The sequence below is a fragment of the Schistocerca gregaria genome, chromosome 5 (assembly GCF_023897955.1).
Source record: "Schistocerca gregaria isolate iqSchGreg1 chromosome 5, iqSchGreg1.2, whole genome shotgun sequence".
Lineage (NCBI taxonomy): Eukaryota > Metazoa > Arthropoda > Insecta > Orthoptera > Acrididae > Schistocerca > Schistocerca gregaria.
This window is the reverse complement of record NC_064924.1, coordinates 616,313,081-616,326,950: the sequence shown is the minus strand read 5'-3', so window position 1 is coordinate 616,326,950 and position 13,870 is coordinate 616,313,081. Positions and strand designations below refer to the sequence as shown.

The following is a 13,870-nucleotide window of genomic DNA, read 5'->3' as shown; positions in this document are numbered from 1 at the left end:
AGTGTCCTGCCAATGAAACGCAACCTTTGGCTCGCCTTCCCGACAATATTATCTATGTGGTCCTTCCAACTGAAGTTGTTCGTAATTTTAACACCCAGGTACTTAGTTGAATTGACAGCCTTGAGAATTGTACTATTTATCGAGTAATCGAATTCCAACGGATTTCTTTTGGAACTCATGTGGATCATCTCACACTTTTCGTTATTTAGCGCCAACTGCCACCTGACACACCATACAGCAATCTTTTCTAAATCGCTTTGCAACTGATACTGGTTTTCGGATGACCTTACTAGACGGTAAATTACAGCAATTACAGTCATCCTTCTTCACCTCCTCTGCATTACTGCCGATGACGTGTCACTGAGCACTTTTTTACTGTGCATGCAGTACACGTGAGGTGCCTAGTTGTTTTCCAGTGCCCTGTGTGGAATACATAAGTTCTTGTAAACTTCACTAACCTGCTGTCTTCATGATGATGATGTCCCCAGCGCAGAAAATAGCAGGCAGGTCGTGAATTCTTTTTCTTGAGGCTGAAATTAATTTCGCAAGGAACTGCTGCTACGAATAAACTATAACTCATTTGAGATGCCACTCGCGGTTTTATTGATTTAGATACGAGAAACTATTCTTGATCATAACGTGTTGAACATATCTTTCCACAGTCATTATATCTGGCTGAAATAACATGAAATACATCCTGCCACAGACAACATGTCTGTCTACTGGAACCGTCAGGACTGGAGAATAAAATTACATGTATCAAATACTACTATTACAGACAACATGTCTGTACCTAGTGACGGTCAGAACTGTATTAAATAAAATGGCACGAAAGAAATACTGCTATAACAGGCAACATGTCTGTCTACTGGAACGGTCAGAACTGGAGAGCCGGACTGCCCGAGACACTTCGCGCTCCAAGCCAGCAAGGCGTGACCCCGAACGCCACCGAAGTGCATCGGCAGTAACATCAGCAGTCTTTTGTTTCAGTAATACTTTGATTTTAATAATTTTGAAATGATCGATTGATAGCTGGCTGTTGAGAGATGTTTATTTTAAAAAATGAAGTAATTTGGGTGACAGGTTTAATTAATAATAACATCTGAAGTTTAACGTTCTGGCACCCTACCGCCGAACACAGCAGCCAATCACAGAGCAGCAGCAGCATGCAGGCGGTCTTTCTAACTGAATCTAACATCTGTCACCGGTACCTCATCCAACACTGCGTCATCTCTATGCTTCTTGCATCTCCACTGCCCTGGGAATAGCTTCCTGGAACCAAATATGATGGCTGAATGAGCCAAAAAAATTACATTATATATAATCGCATGACAATTCATACTGTGAATAGTTTTTTAAATCAAAGGTGTTACATTATTAAAATGAAACTGAATGAAATGTCCAATGGTCAGCTGTAGCTGAGTTTTTAAGGTTACTTAAAAACCCACACAACCGGCTTCTCAACTTTTGAGTTGCATCTTCTGGTGCAAAAGTCTGTACAAAATAATATTGAAAGTACTGCAGTTATATGGTATATCCTAAAATACAGAATGACTAGACTTAAACATGGAAGGAAATATTACGTTTCGATCTACGAAGCTGGCCTGTATATACTTAATAAATGCAACTTATAAGTTCATACCAAAACAAAATTACTTACACATGCTATTTAATAGGTTACAGAATGTCGCAGTGTAACAACTGGCGTGGCTAGGTAAAGTTTTAAGCCCACCTCAATTGATAAACAACCATAGTCAACGACGAATCTCTCGTCTTTCTGTCCTATTCCTTCGTTTTAGATGTCATAAACGACAGAAATGTGGAACACGTGAGGCAATACTAACCTTACGACTTATCTTAGAAGAAGGATTAAGAAAAGGCAAACCTACGTTTCTAGCACTTGTAGACTTAGAGAAAGCTTTTGACAATGTTAACTGGAATACTCTCTTTCAAATTCTGAAAGTGCAGGGGTAAAATACAAGGAGCGTAAGGCTATTTACAATTTGTACAGAAACCAGATGGCAGTTATAAGAGTCGAGGGGCATGAAAGGGAAGCAGTGGTTGGGAAGGGAGTGAGACAGTGTTGTAGCCTCTCCCCGGTGTTATTCAATCTGTATATTGAGCAAGCAGTAAAGGAAACAAAAGAAAAATTCGGAGTAGGTATTAAAATTCATGGAGAAGAATTAAAAACTTTGAGGTTCGCCGATGACATTGTAATTCTGTCAGAGACAGCAAAGGAGGATATAAGATAAACATCAACAAAAGCAAAACGAGGACAATGGAATGTAGTCAAATTAAATCGGGTGATGCTGAGGGAATTAGGTTAGGAAATGAGACACTTAAAGTAGTAAAGGAGTTTTGTTATTTAAGGAGTAAAATAACTGATGATGATGGTCGAAGTAGAGAGGATATAGAATGTAGACTGGCAATGACAAGGAAAGCGTTTCTGAAGAAGATAAGTTTGTTAACGTCGAATATAGATGTATGTATCAGGAAGTCGTTTCTGAAAGTATTTGTATGGAGTGTAACCATATATGGAAGTGAAACATGGACGATAAATAGTTTGGACCCAGAAGAGAATAGAAGCTTTCGAAATGTGGTGCTACAGAAGAATTCTGAAGATTAGATAGGTAGATCACATAACTAATGAGGAGGTATTGAATAGAATTGAGGAGAAGAGGAGTTTGTGGCACAAGTTGACAAAACAAAGGGACCGGTTGGTAGGACATGTTTTGAGGCATCAAGGGATCACAAATTTAGCATTGGAGGGCAGCGTGGAGGGTAAAAATCGTAGAGGGAGACCAAGAGATGAATACACTAAGCAGATTCAAAAGGATGTAGGTTGCAGTAATTACTGGGAGATGAAGAAGCTTGCACAGGATAGAGTAGCATGCAGAGCTGCATCAAACCAGTCTCAGGACTGAAAACCACAAAAAAAAGATGAATGTCATGTCTTTCGTTTTAGACAAAGGTTTTTAGCTCTCGTCAGTTGATAAACAACCATCATCAATGATGAATATCACGTCTTTCTGCTCTGTTCTTTCGTTTTAGACTTCATAAACGATGTACGTAGTTGTAACGACGAAATGAAAATGTCCCAGGACCCTTCTTTGGGTATGAACTTACAAGTTACATTCATCAAGTATGTGTAAGCTTGTTCTTGCGGGGCGTATGTGATCCTCACCATCTTTATAGCTTGGTGTGTAGTATTTTCTTCCAATTTTTTAGTCTAGTCATTCAGTAGTTTAAGATATCTCGGGTAACAGTATTAAGTTAAATACTACTTTCTACCGACATTTGCACCATAAGATGTAACTTAAAAGTTGCGAAACCAGTTGTTCGGGTTTATAACAGTCCTGAACAAATGTATGTACGGCGGACCATTCGACATTTCATTCTGTTTAATTGTAATAGCTTTAACATCTGTAATTTAAAAAATTGTTCCATTTATTAACTGTCAAGCAATTATGTGTCATCTCAGAATGTACCTCTGAAAATTCCAACAGTAACCGTCTCCACCTTTGTTTCAGCGCCTGCCATTGAAGACTTTTTTTATCATCTCCGTAACACACTTCGACAATAAAACGATCCATCGACGAAACGAAACACTCTCCGTTAGTTCTTCTCTACAGGGACTTTTCCCTTGCACGCTTCCCGTGAGGCTCACATTCCCAACTATCCACAATTCTACACATGTATTGTACCTTATAGAAATTTGCCCACCCACTCTTACTGTCTTCATATACCTTTATGTATAAAATTCTCCCCCATGATCAGCGAGTTACCTGCTGTTTCCTATCAAATTTTTATTGTGGTCACTACACTTTAAGTTGCTTGAGATAGCTACTCCTAGGTATTTTACGGTAGTTATTATTTCCAGTGACTTTTCACCAAAAGTGTAATCACACAGTCGTGCAATTCTGTTGCACTGCATTTCACATACAAGCATTTGCGTTCAAGGTCAACTGCCAGCTCCTACTTCGATCATGAATCCACTGGAGATATTTTTGCTATTCGCCACTGTCTAGTGGCATTGCTACCTTCTAATACACAGCCGCGTCTCCTGCCAACAGGCTCTTGGAGCTTCAGGTGTTATCCACTAGATAATTTACATGTACAGTAACAGTCCTCTCCCAGGGCCCCAGTGTGCTCTTGAAGTTACCTTTACGTCTGTTGATATAATATCTGAAGAAGAGTGGGCCATTCGTCGAAATATCGTGGGTGAAAATGGAGACGACGAGAACGCTCAGTAGCACACTGTCATAGGTTCCCTTAACGATCTCTACAACATCAAGTTAGTTCTTTCCTGCATCTTTTACTTGTTTCCCACTAGCAATTGAGAGAAACAGATATAACACATATACGAAAGGGTTCTCTCTTTAAACAGATTGTCGCTCTCCTCCATAACTGCATAACTGTGTTAGCAAATTCAGTGGTCCTAGGAAGGAAAGGGCATTTCATCTCCAACAGCACTGCAACAAATTAAAGGTGCAGGACAGCTTTACCTTAAGATTTCGGGATGCGCTTTATAATACCATATGAAGCTAATTATTTTAGAGAGATACGCTTGAGTTGTACTACCGAAGTGGATCTCTCTAACTTGATTATCATGCCCTTCAGTTGCATATGTCCTATGTACCAAATTTTGTACTACATTCATACCGTCAAATCCTCAGTAACTGCTCTGGCGTAAGCTGTCGCCAGCAAGCCGGTCGGCAAAGATGTAGCAAGAAGGGTGATAGTAGCGACTAGATCAAGCGCACGTATCAGGAGAAAGGCGAAGACAGGAACGCAAGCAACAAACTGCCAACGCCCTCTCGACCGGACAGACTCAGTCACTCAGTCTCATTCACTAGTTCAGTCTGTCAGTCACTAGCTCAGTCACTATCTCAGCTGCTCAGTCACTGCCGCACTAACTCGCACTCCAAGTTAGCTTCCGTCAGTACATTGCGACCAGATTAAGGTACGTAGCGGGACTTGTACTGTAAGTAGGCTGTTTAGGTTTTTTTATTTGTAACACCATCTCTGTATGAAAATCACTGGCTGTGCTGTGTGCAGTCTGTGGCTGGTTGGCATTGTTGTAATACTCGCCATTTTAGCGTTGGGCAGTTGGCTGTTAGCGGCGCGTAGCGTTGCGCAGTTAGAGGTGAGCCGCCAGCAGTGGTGGGTGTGGGGAGGGAGATGGCGGAGTTTTGAAATTTGTAAGAATGGATGTCATGAACTGCTATATATATTATGACTATTAAGGTAAATACATTGTTTGTTCTCTATTAAAATATTTCATTTGCTAACTATGCCTATCAGTAGTTAGTGCCTTCCGTAGTTTGTATCTTTTATTTGGCTGGCAGTAGTGGCGCTCGCTGTATTGCAGTAGTTCGAGTAACGAAGATTTTTGGTGAGGTAAGTTATTTGTGAAAGGTATAGGTTAATGTTAGTCAGGGCCATTCTTTTGTAGGGATTTTTGAAAGTCAGATTGCGTTGCGCTAAAAATAATGTGTGTCAGTTTAAGCACAGTCTTGCAAAATTTTTCAAAGGGGACGTTTCATTACTTCACCCATATCGATAGTATGTAATAGCTAAGATACCGATATTGTCCGCAAAGAGGGGTATTAGAAAAGAGATTGTACCACAAAAAATGGACTCTCTGTAAGATAAGTAGCATCCTGTTTATGTAAATAAAGATCGCTGTTAAAACATGTGCGCATTTGTGTTGTAGAAAGAGGATTTGGCCACCAAAAAGCATCTTCTCTCCTGATTCATTTGGTAAAAGACTCTACAGTGGCGATGAAGACACTATAGTCGTGATGAGAACATACCAGTAACCATACATGGTTGGTACCATTTTTCTCCAACAGGTAATCATACAGTCGGCACTACTTTATTACGCACGTGACCAGTGAAGAAGGATTGCTCTCACTACGAGCGAATGCCGTAACTGGAGTTATTAAAAATGAATTTCTTCGTTGTAAGTCCAGTAGTTGAGACGATTTCTGGGGACGAGTTTGTTAAATATGCCGAATAAAATGTGGCGGAGCGTAACAAATGAAATCAAATCAGAAATTACTGGCCGAGAAGCAGACGCTAGGCGTTGAGGATGGGGAAGGGGCGGTGGTTAACACTGCTCGGCGTTCGAACAAATGAAATTCACAATTCCGGCGAGCAGCGTGAGGCGTGAAATCGATGGTCGGCCTTCTCTCTCTCTCTTTCTCTCTCTCTCTCTCTCTCTCTCTCTCCCACTCGGTGTGACGCGTGCTGGCTGTGCTGCTGCTGGAACTGGCCGTTGCTGGGGTTCCAGCAGCGATTTATTGCCTCCGGAGAGAGCGCTGGAAATGTACAATCAGAAATTGCGTAATGCACCATTGAAAAAACCTTCACTCCACCCCTTCGCCGACTTGCCAAGCACTCGTGCCACCCTCGCTTCTCCTCCCACCCGTTTCCTCTGCGCGCGTGCAGGCAGACATACACACACACACACACACACACACACACATTCAGCCCGCTGTCGATTCTCTCGCAACAGCCGTGCAAACGACGGGCGTAAAATAAAAGGGTGGCGGAAAACAACGAACAAATGAATCGGAATAAAACGCCGCCCGCCGGAGTGGAATAACGAAGCAGCAAATCATTTGTCTCCCGTCGCGTCGCTAGGAATCTGCAGGTACGGGTAATTGCCGTGTTGGCTATCTAGCTCGGACCGAAAGCAAACGACTACTGCTCGCTCCCAGTTTTACTGCCGCACATTATCTCGTTTGCGGCTGTGAGACTTGTTAAGCGTATGCGTGCTAGGTTTGGCTGCAGCACACACTTTAAGTAAAGCTTTCCTATAGAGCTGACGAATCTGTAATTAAGTGTTTGTACTCTATTCAGACTCGCCTAATGCCGATTTAGTTAATGAAGAATTCATAGTGTATAAGTTACAACCAACGTGGCTTCTAACTGGAGGTATACTGACATTGTGATATTTGTGTGAGGAGAACAATCAGCTGTTTTCTACTCGAGGAAAAATAAATTACTAGGATTTCGAAGACAGCGGAGCTAGGGATGCTAACATGGCAGAAGAAGGTCTTTTCTCTCTCTTTCTTAGCGTTTATCTCATCGTACGAGATCCGCTCTCTACATGATCTAGCAACTTTATTTTACTGAACTTTGTACTCCGATGCCCATCCAGCGAGCCGTGTGGTCAGTTAAGCAAACGGACAGACGTTGTGACTTGTATGCGCCAGGTGTTTGTGGATCGTGTAAACTTGGATCTGTATCTACAATAGGAAACGCTTAGAACAACCCACGGTCGCAGTTGCAGAACGCATATCTGACGGCTTCCAGGGACGCGAAAATTTTAATTTTCTGTCTTTCATATTCACTGCGGAAAAAAATAACACACCTGGGGAGACGACGTCGATATGTATCTGATGACGGCCTATTCAACATGGGGGTCGTAGATGTACTGATAAGGCTTTCAACGGCGTCCGCCAACAGACAGCGTATTGGCGTAGCTACCAGAATGCCATCTGTGTCCAACCTTCAATAGGGACGGCTCATAGCTTGAAGCCTCAGTGTAGTGCAAACCTGTAGAGCAAGCAGACAACCTCACCTCGGAGATGCACTCGTGCTTCCTACAGCCAATCGAGCGAGTTTGAAAGGTATACTTACATGGATATGGTTTCTGTTCTTTCGGACGCTCTATCCAAATGCACACGTTGGATAGAGCACACGTTTTCGCCTGTCCCCATTGATGTATATCAAAGCCCGTCAGCAGCTGGAGGTGTTAATATAATTCTAATTTCATTCTAAGCGACTGCAGGTCATCAATGGTGTCTGTTCTTCCGGACATGTCCGAAAGAACAGACACCATATCCATACAAGTAAATAGTTCTGGTAATACTGGCCATGACCCTCTACTTCCGTGCGGATGCACACATATTCCCCGAACTCTTACGGGACTTGGTAAGAATGTCTTCCACGAGTAATGAGTGTGTTGGGGTGGGACACTACGAATGTAGTGTGTGGACATGCAAGGTGAGAATGTGGGTCTCGGGGGAGGCGTGCGCGAGATAGTCCCTGCAGTCGCGCTATCCTCTGTGCCCTCGGTGGCTTATGTGGATAGAGCGTCTGCCATGTAAGCAGGAGATCCTGGGTTCGAGTCCCGGTCGGGGCACACATTTTCACCTCTCCATACTGATACATATCAACGCCCGTCAGCAGCTGGGGGTGTTAATATAAATGTGATTTCATTGAGTTTGAAAGGAGTCAAATTGTGGCCTTCCGAGTGGTTGCAAGACGCCTTCCTCAGGGTGTGTTGAGTTAGCAATGCGGTCTCTAAGCCAGAAGAATTTTATTGACATTGACAACGGCCGCGGAAGCCTACGGTTACATTATACCCACTTATTTAAACAAAAGGACTGCGCCAACCAGAATACTACTAATACTATATCTTCATATTATGGGCCCGATTTTCCTACTCATTCCATATAAATTAAATTTTTCTAGATTTCGATCTAGCTGCCATTTATTATACCAAGTAAATTTTTTTTTTATAATGACTCAACTTCGATACTTTACCGTGCAGTGCGTTGTACAAGTGACGTAAAATAATGTGACTTTTCTGGTAAACCGAGTGGTATATGCGATTACTGTTTGCAAAATGTATTCAAAAAACTGTTCAAATGTGTGTGAAATCTTATGGGGACTTAACTGCTAAGGTCATCAGTCCCTAAGCTTACATACTACTTAACTTAAATTATTCTAAGGACAAACACACACACACACCCATGCCCGATGGAGGACTCGAACCTCCGCCGGGACCAGCCACACAGTCTATGACTGCAGCTCCTGAGACCGCTCGGCTAATCCCGCGTGGCGCAAAATGTGTCACTAACACAGTTAGTAGTAAGTAAATAAAAAATTAAAACTTCGTGCATCATACGGCAGTTTTACTGCACGAACAGCGAAAATGTGGTTCGTGATAAACAGTTTTCCTTTCGAAACTTCCTGACAGATTAAAACTGTGTGCTCGACTGCGACTCGAACTCGGGACCTTTGCCTTTCGGGGGCAAGTGCTCTACCATCTGAGCTACCGAAGCACGACTCAGGCCCACTACTCACAGCTTTACTTCTGCCATTATCTCGTCTCCTACATTCAAAACTTTACAGAAGCTCTCCTGCGAAACTTGAGGAATTAGCACTCCTGAAAGAAAGGATATTGTGGACACTTGGCTTAGCCACAGCCTGGAGGATGTTTCCAGAATGAGATTTTTACTCTGCAGCGGAGTGTGCGCTGATATGAAACTTCCTGGCAGATTAAAACTGTGTGCCCGACCGAGACTCGAAATCGGGACCTTTGCCTTTCGTGGGCAAGTGCTCTACCAACTGAGCTACCGAAGCACGACTCACGCACAGTACTCACAGCTTTACTTCTGCCATTATCTCGGAGTTCTGCAAGGTTCGCAGGAGAGCTTCTGTAAAGTTTGGAATGCAGGAGACACGATACTGGCAGAAGTAAAGCTGTGAGTACTGGGCGTGAGTCGTGCTTCGGTAGCTCAGTTGGTCTGCTTTCGGCTGCGGTGGGGCGAGGACGTCCGCTGCGCCCCGCCGTGCGCGACCGTGAGCGCTTGCTTGTGTTTACCTTCTCGCGGCGCGAGTTGTATTAGTTCCAAGTTCAGTGTGACTATGGCACACACATGGCGCCACGATACGATCAAAATTACTTTCCAACCAGATCACGCGCGTCCTCGAGCCTTTCTCCCAGAGAAAGTTGTCAAAGACGCCTTCCGACCATACGGCAATGTTATCAACCACGTTGTAGAAAAGTGGCATACTTTCTCGACGTATAAGGTCTAGAATGGTGTGCGCCAAATCAAACTTGAGCTCAAGAAACATGTGCCGTCCTATTTGAACATCGGTGGCTGTCGTGCAATCATCATGTACGACGGTCAGCCGCGTACCTCTTCCGGATGTGGGCAGGAAGGCCATGTTCGATCGAGCTGCTTACAACGTCGAATTACGCAGATACCAGTGGGAGACTCCGTTTCCCCGACGGGGACGACAATCAGTCGGAATTATAGTTGTAAATTGTTGTAGTTGCGCTGGAAAAGTCCCTGAGCTTCAAGCGCTAATAGAAAGCACACAAGCTGATATCGTTATAGGTACAGAAAGCTGGCTAAAGCCTGAAATAAGTTCTGCAGAAATTTTTACGAAGTCTCAGACGGTGTTCAGGAAAGACAGATTAGGCAGAATTGGTGGTGGAGTGTTTGTGTCTGTCAGTAGTGGTTTATCTTGTAGTGAAGTCGAAGTAGATACTCCGTGCGAATTGGTGTGGTTGGAGGTTATACTTAACAGCCGAGTTAAGTTAATAATTGGCTCCTTCTACCGACCCCCAGACTCCGATGATACAGTTGCGGAACAGTTCAGAGAAAGTTTGAGTCTCGTAACAAATAAATACCCCACTCATACGGTTATAGTTGGTGGGGACTTCAACCTACCCTCGGTATGTTGGCAAAAATACTTGTTCAAAACCGGTAGTAGGCAGAAAACGTCTTCCGAGATTGTCCTAAATGCATTCTCCGAAAATTATTTCGAGCAGTTAGTCCACGAACCCACGCGAATTGTAAATGGATGCGAAAACACACTTGACCTCTTGGCCACAAACAATCCAGAGCTGCTAGAGAGCATCATGACTGATACAGGGATTAGTGATCACAAGGTCATTGTAGCTAGGCTCAATATCATTTCTTCCAAATCCATCAGAAACAAACGCAAAATAATTTTATTTAAAAAAGCGGATAAAGTGCCACTAGAAGCCTTCCTAAAAGACAATTTCCATTCCTTCCGAACTGACTATGCGAATGTAGACGACATGTGGCTCAAATTCAAAAATATAGTAGCAACAGCAATTGAGATATTCATACCTCATAAATTGGTAAGAGATGGAACGAATCCCCCGTGGTACACAAAAAAGGTCCGAACGCTGTTGCAGAGGCAACGGAAAAAGCATGCGAAGTTCAGAAGAACGCGAAATCCCGAAGATGGGCAAAAATTTACAGACGCGCGAAATTTGGCACGTACTTCGATGCGAGATGCCTTTAATAGGTTCCACAACGAAACATTGTCTCGAAATTTGGTAGAAAATCCGAAGAAATTCTGGTCGTATGTAAAGTACACAAGCGGCAAGACGCAGTCAATACCTTCTCTGCGCAGTGCCGATGGTACTGTTATCGACGACTGTGCCGCTAAAGCGGAGTTATTGAACGCAGTTTTCCGAAATTCCTTCACCAGGGAAGACGAATGGAATATTCCAGAATTTGAAACACGAACATCTGCTAGCATGAGTTTCTTAGAAGTAGATACCTTAGGGGTTGCGAAGCAACTCAAATCGCTTGATACGGGCAAGTCTTCAGGTCCAGATTGTATACCGATTAGGTTCCTTTCAGATTACGCTGATACTATAGCTCCCTACTTAGCACTCATATACAACCGCTCGCTCACCGATAGATCTGTACCTACAGATTGGAAAATTGCACAGGTCGCACCAGAGTTCAAGAAGGGTAGTAGGAGTAATCCATTTAACTACAGACCTATATCATTGACGTCGGTTTGCAGTAGGGTTTTGGAGCATATACTGTATTCAAACATTAAGAATCACCTCGAAGGGAACGATCTATTGACACGTAATCAGCATGGCTTCAGAAAACATCGCTCTTGTGCAACGCAGCTAGCTCTTTATTCGTACGAAGTAATGGCCGCTATCGACAGGGGATCTCAAGTTGATTCCGTATTTCTAGATTTCCGGAAAGCTTTTGACACCGTTCCTCACAAGCGATTTCTAATCAAGCTGCGGGGCTATGGGTTATCGTCTCAGTTGTGAGACTGGATTGGTGATTTCCTGTCAGGAAGGTCGCAGTTCGTAGTAATAGACGGCAAATCATCGAGTAAAACTGAAGTGATATCAGGTGTTCCCCAGGGAAGCGTCCTGGGACCTCTACTGTTCCTTATCTATATAAATGACCTGGGTGACAATCTGAGCAGTTCTCTTAGACTGTTCGCAGATGATGCTGTAATTTACCGTCTAGTAAGGTCATCCGAAGACCAGTATCGGTTGCAAAGCGATTTAGAAAAGATTGCTGCATGGTGTGTCAGGTGGCAGTTGATGCTAAATAACGAAAAGTGTGAGATGATCCACATGAGTTCCAAAAGAAATCCGTTGGAATTCGATTACTCCATAAATAGTACAATTCTCAAGGCTATCAATTCAACTAAGTACTTGGTGTTAAAATTACGAACAACTTCAGTTGGAAGGACCACATAGATAATATTGTCGGGAAGGCGAGCCAAAGGTTGCGTTTCATTGGCAGGACACTTAGAAGATGCAACAAGTCCACTAAAGAGACAGCTTACACTACACTCGTTCGTCCTCTGTTAGAATATTGCTGCGCGGTGTGGGATCCTTACCAGGTGGGATTGACGGAGGACATCGAAAGGGTGCAAAAAAGGGCAGCTCGTTTTGTATTATCGCGTTATAGGGGAGAGAGTGTGGCAGATATGATACACGAGTTGGGATGGAAGTCATTACAGCATAGACGTTTTTCGTCGCGGCGAGACCTTTTTACGAAATTTCAGTCACCAACTTTCTCTTCCGAATGCGAAAATATTTTGTTGAGCCCAACCTACATAGGTAGGAATGATCATCAAAATAAAATAAGAGAAATCAGAGCTCGAACAGAAAGGTTTAGGTGTTCGTTTTTCCCGCTCGCTGTTCGAGAGTGGAATAGTAGAGAGATAGTATGATTGTGGTTCGATGAACCCTCTGCCAAGCACTTGAATGTGAATTGCAGAGTAGTCATGTAGATGTAGATATAGATGTAGATGTACGTTCAGACGACGATGCGCACCATAGGTGAGGACAAAACGGGCGATCAGACACACCCATCGACGCCAGAAGTACCAAGGAAGGAAGAGGAAGGACCCCCGATGCCAACCCATATGTCGCCCCCTCCACAGCAACAGCAGCAGCAACAGTCCCACAGACTCCAGACGCAACGTAATATTCAGAACGCGATGGACGTGGACGCGAACATTGTCCCGATCGCGGCTTTCCTAGAGGAAGGTGATACGACGCTGGATTGCCTCCCACATTCGGGTACGGATGTCCACGTTCGAAAACAACGTTCGCCTCGACGACGAAAGCGACGTCGGCGGACCCCTTCTGACGATTGACTCCTACACACCGCCGGTCAAGAAGGTGACATCTCATCAGACGGCATGGATGCTGTGCCTGCTGAGGATCTAAGTGGTGTAGACGGTTCCCTTACCCATACCACGAGTGCCAAGTTACTTCTTGCACCACGGATTCAGCAGGTCGCGTCGATGGATGCCGCTCCGTCTACCTCTACCAAAGGCGACGTACGTGTGGGAGATTTAGGTGCCGATCAGCTACACAGCATCGTGTTGCAGCCACTGTGGTCGGACGATGTTGAGGAACATCCTGAAGAGGGCACGGGTGACAGGGGAGGGGGTGGCATTGGAGATGCCACTCCTAGTGTAAAAGACGCATAATTTGTATCGGGTTTGGTGGGTCCGGCATCTCTTGCGGTTAGCTTTGATTGCCATGGCGTCTACCCTAGGTGAAGAGCTTAGGCAACACACCTTTCGCCTTGCCACAATCAGTATCAACGCGATAAGGGCACCACAAAAACTGACAATGCTACAACGCATGCTTAATGCGGCGGACGTCGACGTGGCCCTCTTATAGGAAGTATGTGTCGCTAGTTTCCCTGACTTCTAGGGATATACCGCCCTTCTAGGGATATACCGCCCACATCTCCCACGCCCCTTTTACCGATTGTAGTGTGGCTGTTCTGCTACGGGACGGTTTGGC

The 13,870-nt window shown here is 44.1% G+C and overlaps 1 protein-coding gene and 1 non-coding gene across 5 annotated transcripts in view; both read left to right on the top strand.

Annotated features, from left to right (window-relative positions):
• The window catches only part of LOC126272138 (lachesin-like), a 1,905,511-nt gene that overhangs the window by 43,551 nt on the left and 1,848,090 nt on the right, over positions 1–13,870 (top strand). The gene's annotated exons all lie outside the window — the stretch shown is intronic.
• On the top strand, positions 8,081–8,155 carry Trnat-ugu (transfer RNA threonine (anticodon UGU)). The gene has a single exon. It is a non-coding gene; the product is annotated as a tRNA-Thr (tRNA).